Source organism: Ctenopharyngodon idella, chromosome 6 (assembly GCF_019924925.1).
Source record: "Ctenopharyngodon idella isolate HZGC_01 chromosome 6, HZGC01, whole genome shotgun sequence".
In the NCBI taxonomy this organism is placed as follows: Eukaryota; Metazoa; Chordata; class Actinopteri; order Cypriniformes; family Xenocyprididae; genus Ctenopharyngodon; species Ctenopharyngodon idella.
Window position 1 is genome coordinate 28,264,062 of NC_067225.1, and position 17,204 is coordinate 28,281,265.

At 37.2% G+C, this 17,204-nt stretch overlaps 1 protein-coding gene across 4 annotated transcripts in view; it reads right to left on the minus strand.

Moving 5' to 3' along the window:
• The window catches only part of grm4 (glutamate receptor, metabotropic 4), a 217,140-nt gene that overhangs the window by 122,724 nt on the left and 77,212 nt on the right, over nucleotides 1-17,204 (minus strand). The gene's annotated exons all lie outside the window — the stretch shown is intronic.

Below are 17,204 nucleotides of genomic sequence, written 5' to 3' on the forward strand. Positions count from 1 at the left end.
GTAATGCGCTGTTTTCGTTTTTTCGCCCCATCTGAAATGACAAGCTCTGATAAAGGAAATGAGTTTGGTTGATGAAAATTGTTCTGCACACACCGCATACTGACATAAAGCAAACCCTTTAATCTTTTCCCCAACGGTCACCGCAGGATATTCAAAGTTCTCCGAATCAATTGTTACTTTGGTAACCTCGAGGTCATGAATTAATTTAAGAAATGAGATTTAATTTGTATGACACTGATCTCGATGTGGGGACGAGTTACTTCCCACAACTTTGACAGACACTGTTATCATTACTCCCTTAATCGTTGCCTAATTGGGTTAAAATTTACATAGTTGAATATTACAACAGGGTTTTTTTTTTGGTATGCATATGCATACATTTGAGTGTTTTAAACTCTGAAAATGTTGCTGTGTGACTTTAATGGCCAAATATACCAAATTGATCTAGCCATATTTTTGATGCCTACACAATATCGTTATCATACACCAACATGATTCACTGCTTGACTTGTTTTCACCTCCTCCAGCACACTGGAGATATATTTGCTCTTCCACTTCATATGTATCTTTTTTTTTTTTTTTTGGTCATAGCGTTCTTAATTTATATTCCTCTTTATACAGTACTGTACATTTTTAAATGACCATCATAAAATGCAGAGTCATGGTCTTGCATACTTGCATAAAAATACTGTACATTTCTTTAATCATGGATGCAGTTTAAGCAATTATTTTCAAGCCTTGATCTCTGTAAATCTTTTTTGCACCATTTCGTTCACCTCACTTATTTACAAGGTAACAGAAAAAGCTCAGAAATTCTCTTTTATGCCTTTGTAAGTTCTAACTGACCTGCTCTCATTCTAGTTCTTTTTTTTTTTTTTTTTTTTTTATCTCTTTCTCTCTTCCCACCTCTTCCCCTATTAGTACACTATACACTGGTTCCACACTTCTCTTCCAGTGCACAGGCACTTCAAAGAATTACAACAGGGCTTCTGAAGTGACTATGAAATGCTTTTTCAATGTTGGCAAATGTGCTTTGATATTAAAGAGTGAACTGGGGAATCCTTCCTCTGGGAAAAGAAGTTCGTGTGAGAGACCACGGTGAGGCTCGAAGCACATGTTCTATTCTCCCACGCTCACAGCTAAGGGAAACATTGCCAAACACGTGAGATATGGAACACAGCCTAGATTCAAAGGTGTTTGTCTTGAATGATTTACCGTTAGGTGTTGTTAAGTGTTAGGGTGTAACTAACTAGAAATAGCAGTTCTACTAACTCAACTATATTTCTCGGTATTGTGTCAATAGCTTGGTTAATTTATTGTTTATAGTATAGTATCATGGCTTTTTGCAAACATACAGCACTTTTTCCAAAAAAACAACACAAAAAATGCTATATCTTGTTCCACGTGCATCCACAAGTGTTTAGCTTGACTGTAGCTTAAGTAAATTCTGAGTAGTTATAGCTTAGGAAGCTACAGCACCAAGTAACTTCCCCAACACTGTTAATAACTCCCTGTGATTTTAAGGAGAAGCCAAGCTTGTTAGGTGGCTGTTGACCCATATGAAGCTGTCAGCATGATCTGAGATCATTGCTGTGATTTGCGGGGAGTGTCAGCCCTACCACAGAAGTTAATTTAATTCATTAGCTAAAGTTAATTGACACTGCATGGCTGTCTGAGGAAGTAATGGAGATATAATAAGCACTGAGAGTTTCTATCAGCAATAGGATTGGAACCAATAGTGGATAACAGCAATTATACATTTTTGCTCTTTTTGAGGTAATTTTCAGTTATTTCAGATCTGGAGTGCTAGAAACAGTTTGGCGTATTTAATAGAAATTCTGAATTATTGAAATGTTAAAACTTGATTGAAGTTCACATCTAGCTCTTGCCTGTAAAGATACTCTTAAAGTGGTCAAATTTACACCACCTTTAACGTTTGTGTGTTTAGACAAAGAAAAATTGATTTGAGCACACTGTGAGGATCAGTGCTATTTTACTACTACACTTTAAAAAAGCAGCATGGTAATATAGCACGAGTTGAGCAGTGAAAAAATCATGGTAATACTTTTCTTTTTCATTTTTGCACTAATAGCCTACCATGAGGGTATCTCGATAGTATTCTTTTAACTATGGAACACCATGTAGATATGTAGATATGGAATCATACAGTACTATGTGTGTGTAGTCCTGGTTATCCCTACGTTATGGGGACCAAATGTCCACACAAAGATGCCAATATCAGTAATTTTTGACCTTGTGGGGACTTTTTTTTTTCCCACATGGTCCCCATGTGGAAACAAGCTTATAAGTCATACAGAATGATCTTTTTTGAAAATATAAAATAGCAGAAAGTTTTCTGTGATGGGTAGGTTTAAGGGTAGGGTTAGTGTAGGGGGATAGAATATACAGTTTGTACAGTATAAAACCCATTACGTCTATGGAATGTCCCCATAAAACATGAACCGTGTTTCCACCGCAAGCACTTTCCCCAGGAACTAGGAACTTTGGGGTGGTACAACCACAGGAACCAGGTGCTGTGTTCGAAATCGCCCCCTATACCCTCATTCACTATTCCCTACATTACTCCACTAATATAGTCCACTAGAAGGAGTGAATGAAACGAGTGAGTGAATTCGGACACTGAGTGCACCGGAAGGGCTGCCGATTTCGCATAGTTTGTGCTGTTGTTTAATAATCTTTTGAAATGTAGCAAACTGGCAGATCCAGTAGTAATGAATATTTATGTTGTACTAGCATGTTCAAACCTTCCAAACGATTTAATGATCAATTAAAAAGGAATTTATACCTGTATGATAATGCTGGACCAGCGCGGTTTGGAAAATTAATGGATGATTGATTCAGCTGCGGGCGCCATCTCCTGGCGAGACGCGGGAATTCATTCAGCGCGCGACTCTCACAGTGCATTATGGGTATTCTCTAGCCGTTGAGCGTGCATCGGTTGTACACTCGTTATTGCGGTGCATTGTGGGATTGAATGAGTGCACTCAACATCATCCACTATGGTTTCGGACACCACTACAAATGGCTGTCCCCTCAAATAGTGCCCTATTTAAGGGTAAAGGGGGTGATTTCGGACACAGCCAGGGTCTAAATGAAGTTCCGGGTAAAAAATTCCCCGTCAGAAAGTACGTGCTCACTAGGTAGTATTTTTTCAAAGTTCCGGAACTTTCGAGGATGGGACTTGGGCGCTGAACATGCTGATTGGTTGAGTTCACGCAGCATTTTGATTGGTTGAATCTATGCAGCATTTTATTTCAACCATCGTTTTTTAAAGTCTGTTGCAGTGCGTGTAGTAAGAGTTGTTTTCTCTTCGAATCAACAATGGAGTTTAAAAAATGCGTCCGATGGACTGACGATGAGGTTCAGGCTTTATTAAGCTTATACGCGGAGGACGAAATCCAGCGTGAACTGGAAAGTCGCGCCTACATCACCGGACTATCTTCACGGTACTTAAAACCACTATGGAAACGCAGCTAGCAATAGGTCTGGGGAAAAACGAGTTCCTGGGACAAATTGTTCCGGATAATTTCGGTGGAAACGCGGCTATGGAAATCCAACGTGTGTGTGTGTGTCTGTTTGACTTGTTCTCAAGTAAATACATTTCTTAAAACAATTGTATTAAGTGTAAAGTGTATTTATTTTTGTCTTACTGCACTGCCTTATTTTTTCACTTTTGTTGTACCTTCTTTATACTAAAAACATTTTAAAAATCTGTCCGTTCAGTAAGACAAAATACACTTGTATTAAAGATACAAGATTCTTTAAAAACTGTTATTAATATCTTATTCAGTGTTGCTTTTCAACTAAACTTAATTTGCTTAAAGGATTTTTTGATATTCTAACTAGAAAATTAATACAAAAAATACACTCTAGTCCTTGAAGCTTAGTCTCACACCACAACCGGCCACTTCTGAGGTTGACGGTCTCTTATGATATTATAGACAAAGTTTTCAAAATAATACTGAGGTTTTGAAATTGCAGCCCTGTAATTGGTGCTGTAAATAATATGTTTATTGCATTCTGAAAGATCTGCATGTGTCTACGGCTTCCCAGAATGCCTCCTGCAATTGGTCGCAGCATGTAACTCGATGGCTAGCCAAGGCCACATTAGAGTCAGTAAGTAAGCAATCATTAAATTCCTTTAGGAAAGGGGGAAATGATTGGATCAGACTTTTGTTAGCCTATAAAGCAAAAATACCTTCAATGTAAACACTTTCGCTTTATTAGACATTTATAGGATGGGAATAGTCAAAACAACATCCACATACTGGCACAAGTAAGTATTCAAGACATTGCATAATCTTACAAACAGCCAGGTGCATACTTTGTGTTGCACACTTGTCATCTGTTCCTTTTTCTCAAAACACAAAGCAGACACAATGTTAATGTGGTCGATAGACAAAAGAATCACACAAAAAAAGCACTGTAGCGCTCCTTGCTATCTCTAGATAGCAGTTTAAAGAGTTGTTACATTGTTTCGACAGGAAATTCGGTAACTGCCAATAATGTTTTGCCATTTTAAGGGCCCTTATTAAAAGTTATTTCCATTTTCAGTAACCCTAGAGCACTCTACTTCCTAATAACAATCCATGTGTGTGCAAGATCTAGTACGCATACTGTAGAATACCAACCTTTAGTCTGCAGGCTGCCCAAGGGAGCCTCCACTTAGCAACAGGCTAATAAATCTTTGCTGGTGCAGTGTGCTGCAGAGAAATGGTATTGTTCCTCATATCGTATCTGATATCATACTCAAGTGTGTGCTCAAGGAAATATTAGATATGGCAATTATAAATAGCGTTAATGAGATCATTATCTGTTTCTCATAATGCATGCAGTACATATTGGAGGCTTGTATTAGACTCCACCTCCAAGACTCTTAATGCTAAGCCATTGCTGTTGTAAAAGGACAATTACTAATCGTGCACTGCAAAATTAGAAGCACAAATTGCAATCTCACTGGGAATGTTTTTACAGCGTACATATTCTTGATCAAATTAACCCATCTGCACAGTCTCGGGAAAGTCACGTGCAAATAAGGCTGCAGAATTTGGATCACACTGCGCCCACACATGCCATTCACGGGTGTCTTTTTTAAAGCACCTCCTTTTCTCGGTTTCTTTAAGCGTGTTGGGCTGACACCATTCAGTCAGTTAGAGCTGTAATTGATCTTAAAGGAATAATCTCTTTCCCATCTCTTCTAGAAACAGGAGAAATGTGGGCCACAATGGGAGGAGGTGCCATGGAAGAGCTCTTATTCTGGGAGCAGATCCTTTGTAAGAAGACTGAAGGTGACATGGTGGATTTAATGCACACCCTTTCGAGTGGAGAAGTAATTTGGACCTGATCATTCACAGCAAATTCAGTTTAATCAATGTAGAGTGAATCAGGCAGGCTAAGGTCAGACCTATTTTCCAATTCACAGCTCAACTATGGCTTCAGTTTGAGTCTTGGAACAGATAAGGGGCTTACACAAATAAAGTAACTGTGATTAGTAGAGAGGGGAGATGGAGACATTGAAACACAGTGAAGAGATTGATTCTTTTTTCTTTTGAGTTGTACTCACTGACTTAGTAGTTCCCATCAATACTAACAAAAGCCAGTCATTAAATAAGTTTGATTTCTCAGAAAAAATTGGCAAGGTTACACTGGAAAGATTTCCAAAAGATGTTCATTTATGGTTTCGCACCATTTTATTGCTAGCGGGGTTGAGGTCACATTCCCAAAGCCAAAAGAACAACTATAGGAAATTATATTTTACAAAAAGAGAAAAGGAAGACTATTTTTGGGAACATTAAAAATGTTCAAATTATTTTCATTACAGTTAAAAGGTTAGTTCACCCAAAAATGAAAATTCTGTCATTAATTAATCACCCTCGTTGTCCTTCCACATCCGTAAGACTTTCGTTCATCTTTGGAACACAAATAAAGATATTTTTGATGAAATCCAAGAGAATTCTGTCCCTCCATAGAGATCCAACGCAACTACCACTCCAGTGGTTTAACCTCAATTTTATGAAGCGACACGAGTGCTTTGTTTGCACAAAAAACAAAACATAATTTACCACTTTATTTACCAAATAATATTATCCAAAGCGTGCTCACGCAACAATGTCACCAATCATGTGAACACAAAACATATGCATCGTGGTGCTCTCGTGACCACTCGTGCTGTCTGAACACAACACGCATGCGTCGTGATGCTCTTGTGAACGCGCATCGCAGATCAATATTTTTGTAAATAAAGTGTTAAAAAAATTGCTTAAATCACTGGAGTCACATGGAGTACTTTAATGATGTCTTTCCCACTTTTCTGGACCTTGAAAGTGGTAGTTGTGTTGGATCTCATTACATTATACACTACAGTATAAAAAATATTTCATGTTTACATTTTACTACAATGATGTGCACATAATTTGGATATACTTTGCATACATACACCAATATATACATACACATGCTGCTTGATATGTGGAAACATCTTTGAAAGAAATTATTTGAAATAGTAATCTCTTGTATTATTATACATGTCTTTACTGTCAGTTTTGATAAATTGAATGCATCTTTGTTTATAATTTATTTTATATATACAACTTAACCTTTATATATATATATATATATATATATATATATATATATATATATATAAACTCTCCATATATATAATATATATAAGTTTATTTATATTATTTATAATTTCCTTCTTGGGGTGAAAAATGACCCGGAAATGGTTGTTGGAATTTTGTTGGATTGGCGTTTTAAAAATATCAGAGCAAAACACCACAGGTTGAAATGACTTTAAAACATTATCATGTAGGCGCAGGATTTGTTGACATTAGTTGAGCTGTTTACTCATTGTTTCTGAGACCTAAATAATTCAATCAGGGAATTTGGAGCCACATAATCCAATATATTTTAAACATCAGTTCCCTGTATCTGACAATCACCTGGTTGATTCAAGGCCTAAAGAGACTCCACTAAATTAAAACACCAATGAGATAAACACAACATGACAATTCACAAAGCTTTGTCAACTTTTCCAACACATTAGTGGAATAACAGCATATTATCACATCCAGATAGCTGTACAGCCTACAACTGAAATTAGCTTTGGGATCAAGAGAGCACGTCAGGAAATATTGTTCGTTGAGAGTTCCCTGAGGCTCCCTTGCTGATTTAGGCAAATACCACAAAGTTTTTGACCCAGGCATTAAAATGTTGCCACGATAAGCATTTTGTTGACTCGCTGACCTTAATGGCCGTTATTGTTGTCTTGTGATTGGATGACGGGTCTTTCAGCCGTGCGGATCTCTTTCTTGAATACAGTGGACTCACAACCACACACTGTACGAAGATAAGAAGCTGAGGCACTTAATATTTCATAGCTGCCTGCTAGTGAGTACCATGGGGCTTGCACCCCGCCAAAAGACAAAGATAGAACTTGAATGTGGGATGTCACAGTCTCCAAAAAGCTTCAAGACTGCATGGCAAGCAATAAATCAGAACACACACATAAGGGTAAGGGCAGAAACAGTCTATGTATGTTACCGCAGAACTTGGCAAACACATTGCAAGTGTGCAGCCCTAGCGTACATGCATTAATGCATACATTTGGCAGTAACAAAATAGGTAGGTATTGTATGTGTTAGTATTCAGGTAGCTAGCTATAAGCATCTTAATAGTTTATCCTTAACTAAATTGCTTAAAAAGATTCTCTTTAAACCAATTCTTTTCAAAAAGATTTGATAAAATCACATTTATTGTTGCATTTAGGCTTGATTTATAATTTTGTATTATATTTTATTTTTGTATTCATATATACATTTACACAGGACTCATATAGACAGTTTATCTTTAAATAAATTGCTCAATAAAATTCTCTTTAAAGATACTTTAAAGATCTTTAACTGTATATGACTGTCTATTAAAATGCAACAATAAATTTGATACTATTCAATACTTTATCAAATTTGGTCCATCATTTTAAAAGAGTTGATTTAAAAAGAATCTTGTTGTGCAATTTAAAGACATGTCTATATGACTCTGTGTGTAAATGACTAGAACAATTGAAATATTGTACAAAATTATAGACCAGGTTTAAAATGCAACAATAAATTTGATCATTTATCAAATATAGTCCATCTTTCTGAACAAGGTTGTTTTAAAGAGAATCTTATTGAGCAATTTAGTTAAACCAACCTTGTTCAGAAAGATAGACCATATTTGATCAAATAGTTTAGGCTTAATGCAGGTGAAAACATAATACAGAATTATAGATCAGGCATTTTAATGTTTTATGAAACATTTAGTTGAACTTCAACTTTGGTCGAAGGCAACATTTTTTGTATAATGTGTATATTTTCAGTTTCCCCACAGAACACAGTTCGAAACTAAACAATATTTGGCAGACGACCATGATCCTCCTGTTGAAAACCCCTGCTTTAAACTGTTGACAGAAGCTGAGCTGTAAGAGAAAGAGAAATCTGACTGTAGACAGTGTGTACTAATGCCTGCTGTTGCACCCCTTGAGGCAACATTGAGAATGCAATTTGAAGACCTGCACAGAGTATGTTTCTAGCTACATAAGGGCCATTAGATTCATTGAAAGTTTGAACTGTGAGGCTAAAAAAATGATGACAGTATGACATTTTATAAGAAGATAGGAGCCCTATACCATACTCTAATTGAATATTCTGATCTTTTTCCTCTAGAAAGATGGGAAACGGTCACCCCACAAAAATTAAAGCTGTAAATATCTTCCAGAGCACATTTGGACTGGAGCGAATAACCAGATATCTTACAGCAGCAAAATGTCACAGACAGCTGTGGGACTTCCACACGGCACAAACACACACAGCAATATCACCACGTGTTTGCCGAGGCCAGTCATGGGCGAGAATAAACAGATATCTAAAGGTTGGGTGTGAGATCCTATAGGGAACGAGATAAATGTCATTTCACATTTCCTTAACCTTTGCACTGATAACAACACCTGCCTGGGTTGAAATCATCATGTAAACGCTGACTTTTTTTTTTTTTTTCTTACTTTATTGTCTAATAGCAATTTGACAGCACATCCTAGCTAAGAAATTGCTTTTGCCTAACAAATAATGTTGCTGACAATGGACAGAAAAAGAGGACATACTACGGTTAGATCTTTCTGATCTCTTTTCTTGGGCCTGTTGTTAATTATTCATAAATGTAACTTTTTCTTATTCTATACTCAACAAAATTTCTGCAATTAATTCAGCCTGTGTAACACTGTGGGAAAAAAAAAAATCTCTTTGCAGGACAAAAATAATCAAACAATTTTAATGGGACCTATTATGCAAAATTAACTTTTTTAGGTGTTTGAACACAGATATGTGTCCACAGTGTGTGTAAAAAACCAGCATATAATGGTAAAAATCCACCCACTTCTTTTTTATAATCCCTATAAATCATAAACAGTCTCTCCAAATGAGCGGTTCCAGATTTCCTCCCACTCTTACGTAAGAGTAGCCCCGCCCATGACTGGTGACGATCTGCCTTATTAGCTTAGCTCCTCCCCTGAATGAGCTGTACACAGTCCGCCATGTTTATCTCCTCACCAGAACATTTAACAGCAGCATTCAAGTAAGAAATGTTGAAATGTAAGCTACTAAAGTTATTTAATCAAGAGCAGTGAGTGATTTTCTGTTTATCTTTTGTTGTTTGATTCATATTAATAGCATATACAGTACTGTATATTACGCTGCTGTCACTTTAATACACAGATCTAATATACACAAGTGATTTCTTTCCCTGCTGTTGACGTTCACAGAACATAACGTACTACATTTAATACTCACAGGACGTGCCGTCTGACAGCCAGTTTCTGTGCGCATGCTTCGTATGTGTGCGCTCAAAACCACATATCAGAAGTTTAAACTGTTATGGCTTTAAACACATCCAAATAATTAACTTTCATGATGACGAAAAACTGCAATGCCGTGTGAGAGTGGCATGATAGAGATGATAATCAAAACCAAACAGATGTTTTGTTAGTTTTTGGCAGAATATCCAATGCAGGAGTTGTACAGGCTCTGCCCTCTTCTGGAAAGCAGGGTGAGGAGCAGCAGCTCATTTGCATTTAAAGATACATGCCTGAAAACAGCATTTTCCTTCCACTCAAAAATGGGCATTTACAACATGGTATAATAAATGATCTGTGGGGTATTTTGAGCTGAAATTTCACAGACACATTCTGGGGATACCTGAAACTTATATTACATCTTGTAAAAAGGGGCATAATAGGTCCCCTTTAAAGACTTGTTTAATGTAACAAGTAATTTCTCACTTGTCACGTTTGGTTTAGACAAACACTCAGATTTCCATTAAAATAACTTTTTTTTTTTAATCGTCACTTTATCATGTCAGCCTGGTTGAAAATATGGTGTTAGTGTGCTACCTGTTTTGAGCTTTAATTATTTGCAAATGAATTCAAGTTGGTCTTCTTTCTTACATATATTTGCATACTGAATCGTTATTGGTCTTCCTTTTTCAGCATTAACCATATATATAGACACCATGTAACAGAAAATAAGCCTGGTGCTTTTAACACAGAATAAGCTTAAAACCTAAACCTGCTTTAAAATGTAACACTTTTCTTTTGTGGCCTTGAGAGCACTGGCATTTCCTTCAGGAAGTGCAAATCTATTTGTCTTTGCTTTATTAGAGCAAACGCTCTTTAAAATTTATCCATTAAAAGAGAACTAAAAAATGCTTTCAAGCTGAATTTCAAATGAGGACGATTTTGTCGTGACAGCGGCAAGGAATTACATTCAAAGCGCATTTAGCACACACGGTATAGAGAAACCCCCACATTAATATTTTCGATCAGCCATGCGGCACATTTCTTTCCTGGTGTTTTCAGATGGAAGTGGTACATGCACACTGAGGCGCACTTTGGCGGCACTAAAAGAGGGAAACCACCAACCGTCTATTTAAACTTCAAAGAGAAGCTGTGTCGGCTCTCTGATCCCAACACATTGGCACAACATTTGGAAAAAACTAGCAAATGAGGACAAGAAACAACATCAAGCAGATGTGTTTTTCTGACATGCTCATATCTTTCTTTCTCTCTTCCACACTCTCTCTCCAACTGTTCTGCAGGGGGAAAGAGGAGGAGCTCTGTAATTCTCATTGCAGAGGAGCCATGCACAGCAGGAAAGTAGTGAAGGGAGGGAGTGAGGAAGAGACCTCCAGACACACAAACTAATTTACTCCGCAGCTGCCTCTTCGACCGCAGGTATGCGGCAGTGAGATCACCACAGAGGTCTAAGGCAGGGGTGCTCGACTCCAGGAGACAGATTTTCATTGGACACAGTACCAAGATTATTATCGCAAAATCAAACACAGAATTTATATATTTATTTAGATTTTACATGAGACACAAAATGATTGCAAAAATCAAACACTGAATTTATATCTAAAATATATTTCTGTCATGACAACTCTGAGTGTTTGGCATAATAGTGGGTATTACGATGTTGATATGTTTGGTCTTGGTGGAATAGATCTGCTACGCTGCTGCTGCAGAGCAAGTATGGGACTTGCTACTGCTAATACATACATGACACGCTGCTGTGAGCAAGTGAGACATGCTGCTGCTGTACAATCTAGTGTACATGAATTACCCGTAGCAAATCTATACAGGTGGAGCTGGGGAAGGTGGAGGGTTTCTGAAAGCGCGCTGCACTGCTAAGGCAAATACTACCCAAGTATTTTGAAGGTTGAGCAGCAAGCTCATTGGCTACTGCTACAGCAGGAACCAATCAGCTGTGCCCTATAGATGGCGCAGGACCTATTAGCCTGCGCCATCTAGAGTTTCATGACAGAACTTTGTATATCATATATAAATTCAGCGTTTGTTTTTGCGATAATGATTTTGATACTGCATCCAATGTAAAATTGAATCCTGGAGTGTGTGTGTGTGTGTGTGTGTGTGTGTGTTTGTGTAGGTTTGGCTACACTTGTGAGAGCCAAATGTCCTCACTTATATTGTGAAATTGGGATTGGATGGGATGGATGGATGGATGGGTCATCTATCACCATCTAATTGATGCAGCAATTAGCTTTTATAGATAAGAAAATTTGCAGAAAATAACAAAAGCATTGGCCTGTTCCTCATACAAAGCTATTGCATGACTTTAGAAGACTTGGAATTTAGTGCATTAGTCATATGCACTCCTTTTGTGTTGTTGTTTTTTTCCCATTTTTGGAGCTTAATACACTTGACAGCAGTGATTTAAAATGTATCAATATTAGTCATGTTTCCATTCAACAGATGCATCAAAATACATTAGAGTGTATTTTGAACTTATTTTGGGGCCACAACCCACCAGTTAAGAACTCCTGGTTTAAGTACTGTACACATAAATACACACATACAATTGCACTATGGCTTTGAAATTATTTTGGGTTTTTCCTCAATATTTACACTGAAGTGCTCCAATGTATATCTCTGAGAGCCTCTTGAAAAGCCACATGCTCATTATATAATCCAATCTCCGGTTCAGTTTAGTTAAGGATAATTTTATTTTGATGACACAATTATCATCCCCAAAAAGCAATGAATTGTGAATCTTTTTTGAATAATTTTATTTAAATGAGACTGATTAACTAAATAGACAAAGTAGACTCATTATACATTACAAACTAATATCTTTAGCTAACAAAATAGTCATTTACCATATGATCTAGGAACTAATCGTATTTGTTTAATTGTATTTGCTATTTTATTGTATTCCAGCAGACTGTTGCTTAAACAAAGCTGCAATATTTTCTCCACGGTAATCAAAGTGCACTACTGCGGCGTTCAGAGCATATTGACTCGTCTGTCAAAAGTCTCGGGGGTCTGCCATGCAGAACAATGCCCTCGCATCAATAATGCAGAATGAAGCTGCAGAATGTATGTTGATGAACGTGATAAGACTCATCAATTATGCAGTGCTTCTGACCGTTGCATTTTTCCACCTGCCCATTTTGTAAGTGGTGGAATCCAAACGGTGTAGTGTTTTGATTCAATTGTCAGTTTTACGGCACGCAGCAAGATGAAAAATACAGTTTCAAACGCTCAGTGGTCAATATTGCAGCATTTCTGTGTGCACCTGCAGCAGCTGTGGCACTCAAGGTAGGAGAGATGCTTGAAAGCAAGCATTTACAATAATCACTCCTTTAAGCATAGAGTCCGCACCTGATAAAACAGCCCGGCTTTTTCCCTCAAGAATTAGCTGTGAGCCTACAGGAAAGTTTTTTGTGCCTTTGAACATTTGTATGGATCCAACACTGAAGGATAAGGAGGGCGTTGTTACTTTCTGAAGGCATTTGTTGTTGCACTTCCAACAGTATGAATTGTGCCTTTAAGATGTGCAAATTACTGTGTGTCTCTGCATCAGAATAAAGAGAGGAATGCTCTCATTAAAGCAAAAGGCAACTAATGAAGGAATGATGCAAAGAGGGAATCATCAAAGGTAATAGGATGGGTCTAATGAGAGCAAAAGAGCAAAGCAAGGTGAATATTTTACCATAACAGTCTAATTAAATGCCCAAGCGATCACCCTCAAATTAATTAACCTTATTATGTAACAACTAGTGGAGAGTTGTTTTGTTTGGGTCTGTCTGTCTGTTGTTGTTTTTTTTTTTTTTTTATTTATTTTTTTTTTTTTTTTCTCGATGGAATAAAAATCCCTTGAGGCCATTCATGAACACTGTCAATGTCCAGCCATTCAGTTCAGTGACACTCCAATCAATGTTACTGACAAAGATTACAATGTCTTTCAAAAATGGCCATATATAAGGGGTCATTTAATTAAAATAAATAAATAAATAAATAACATTTTAGAAATTAAAGTTACATTAGCGTATGACTGCCCTGGGATGCGTTTCCCAAAAGCATTGTTAGCCACCTATGGTCACAAGTTACAATAAATTGTGTTGGTAATAATGGAACCAACCATAGTTGGCTTCTGGAAATCACCCCAGATTGACACATCAACATATATTAGCAACCCCTCCATGACTTTAACACTTTGTGCAGCATATTTATATATATAAAGGCGTAATTAAAGTACAGGGCTGCACCACCCATATAAGTCAGCATTGTTTTTTTATTTCACATGAAAAGAGTTTACAAGAAGTCTTAAAGATATAGTAACAAAAATGCCTGATTATTAATTCTAAAATTCAGAGATGGGGTGGAATATTATCATGTAAAAGTAAAATGATAATTAAAAAAAAAAAAAAAATTCTTTCATAATTTAGACAGATGTTGCTTTTAAATCTCATTCAGACAAATATGCATATATTAAAAGTTTGTGCATTGTGATTGGTTACAAGACATGCAAGAATCAATGGTGTCCAATGTGTAAAAACTTACAATTTGATGAGCTGTGTTTGAAGATTATTACTAAATAATGATTTTCAGCCTTTTCCTTAAAGGGGTCCTTGATTATGATTTCACTTTTTTAACTTTATTAAGTGTGTAATGTTGCTGTTTGAGTATAAACAACATCTGCAAAGTTACGACACTCAAAGTTCAATGCAAAGGGAGATATTTTCTTTTACAGAAATCGCTTTTTAAGAACTACAACAAACAGCTGGTAGGGACCACGAGGTTCTTCCTGGGTTGGTGACATCACAAACCCCGAAATTTACATAAACCCTGCCCACGACAACACGCAACAAAAGGGGTGAGACCATGTTGGGCTGCTTTAGAGTTATTGTAGTAGAGTGTTGAGGGTCAATTCAACACTGGATTTGCACAAAAGATTAACATGACGACACATGCTAGTCGATGAATTGAATCAGCTTTACAGCAACTACATATATTTATCCAATAACCATTCAGAAACATCCAGATCCATTTTAAAAGTTGTAACTTCTTCCTGAGTCTCCATCAGTGTCCGACTCCGGTTTGAACAATGTAAGGCTGAACACCGTTACTGACAATCCTCATTTTGGCTGCGTGAGATTCTCCAGCTTTGTTGTTGTTGAGCAACCAAAGTGTAAGCTGTTAAAGGTCCGCCCTCTTCTGGAAAGTGGGCCGGGAGCAGCAGCTTATTTGCATTTAAAGGGACACACAAAAACGGCGTGTTTTTGGTCACACCCAAATAGGGGCAAATTTAACAAACTATAATAAATGATCTGTGAGGTATTTTGAGCTGAAACTTCACAGACACTTATATTACATCTTGTAAAAGGGACATTATAGATCCCCTTAAAATGTTATGACTTAACAAGACTATGCACTACTACTATGGTGTTTTTGGCTATTTTTGGAGCTTGATTCTGCCTCTTTAGTGTTCTGCAGAAAAGAAAAAAAGAAAAAGAAAATAATGCATGTTGAGAATGACATCAAGGTAAGTAAACAATGACAGATATTTCATTTTCTTTCTATTGTAATTTTTTGGTGCAAAACACCATGACTAATATTATAAGTGAAAAAAAAAAAAAAACTAAAATTAATGTAGCATATCACCCCTTTAAACGGATGAGTAGTTGATGATAATAAAAGAGAAGTGTACTAAAAACAAAGATGGCTAACTCTCTTGTCGGGGAGAATGTTTCTGTGAATAAAGGGGACATGATATTATGCATGATCTGTCGCTCTGCAGCTGTTTGATTTCCCCTGGCTCTGAACTCAGTGAAACACTGGTGCAATTTGTCAACTGAAAATACAGCCTGAAAGACATCTACACCAGTGAGAGACTCCAAGTCACTCCACCGCCTTGCTGAGATTCCGTTCTCCCGAGGAGCTCGACGAAATGAATGCAACACTTATGAAAATAGAACTCTCAACTGGGCTACATGTCAGACAGTGAGGCGGTTTATTTTGGGGGAGATCGAGCCATTCAGTTCATCCTAGAAAGCTCCCAAGACATACTGACGAGGCCAGCGACAAACTACCTCAGGCCCTGTATGCTAATTAGGCCCTCTTGTGAAAAAGAAGCGCTCTCTTCACGCGGCTAACTTTTATTTTAGTGGCGCACTTCAAAACCCCAGATACTGAGAGAATCAATTAAGACAGTGTGCAGTACAGAGGACATGAGATGAAACTGGAGGAGAGCCCTGACCCAGTTTCAGGTACTCTAGTGCAGAGATGAGAATCTTTACAGGCCTGAGGGAAAATAAAAGGGTGCAAATGTGAGAGGAGTTAGAAGCCAGCAGGTCCAGGGGAGGAGAGGCTGCTCTCCTCAGTTGGTGCTTTTCATTATTTTTACCAGTCGCCAACCTTCCTGACTCCTCGACCTGTCTATGGAGTGCCAATTTACTCACCTCAGAAAAGGAAGTCACCTGGGTGTCCAGCTATATTATAAATGAAAGACTTGATCTGCTTGTCATGTAGGTTCTTTAAGTGCCGTGAGAGCGGCTCTTCATGAAAACGACGACTCTCAACCTGTTATTTGAAATAACCTCTACTGAATGTTTATTCAGAGAACCCGTGTTGGGGAAGCTACTTGGCATCCGCAGCTTGCCGAGCTACATTAAAATAGCTTTCAAACTACCCCTTTAAAAAAGCAACACTAAAAGCTAACTACAATTTAAGGGAACAATTTTTTTTTTTTTTTTTAAATATACAATTATCTGCTTATTTAATTTATAATTTACTCAGAGCAGGATTTTTCTGGCACAAAAAAATGATGCTTTTTGAATTGTCAATTAGGGTGATTGAACAGATACAGTAAATCTATGCTAAATACAGTCTGCGCATCGCCGCTTCAAGTCGAACACATCTATTTACATGAATTGTCCAAACAAATGAATAAACTGATTCACTTGAATGATTCAGACACTTCAACACCATATATATGAGAGAGAGAACTGTTTAGACAAATGCATTTATTGCCTTAGTTCACTCTGCAGTAAAGTTGCATGTGTGAAAAATGTGACAAAAAAAAAAGCAATGTCATACTAAAATGCTACTTATTGAAAAAAAACTTGCTAGTTACTAGAAAATCACCCTTTTGGCTTACACTTTATTTTGACGGTCCACTTTAGACACTACTAACTATAAGTAACTTTGCAACTTCATGTCAACTAACTCTCATTAGAGTATTGATAGACTGTTAGGTTAGGGTTCAGGTTAGTAGAATGTGTTGACATGTAGTTGCAAAGTTAATAATAGCCAGTAGAATGTCTTTTGGGGACCATCAAAATAATGTGTT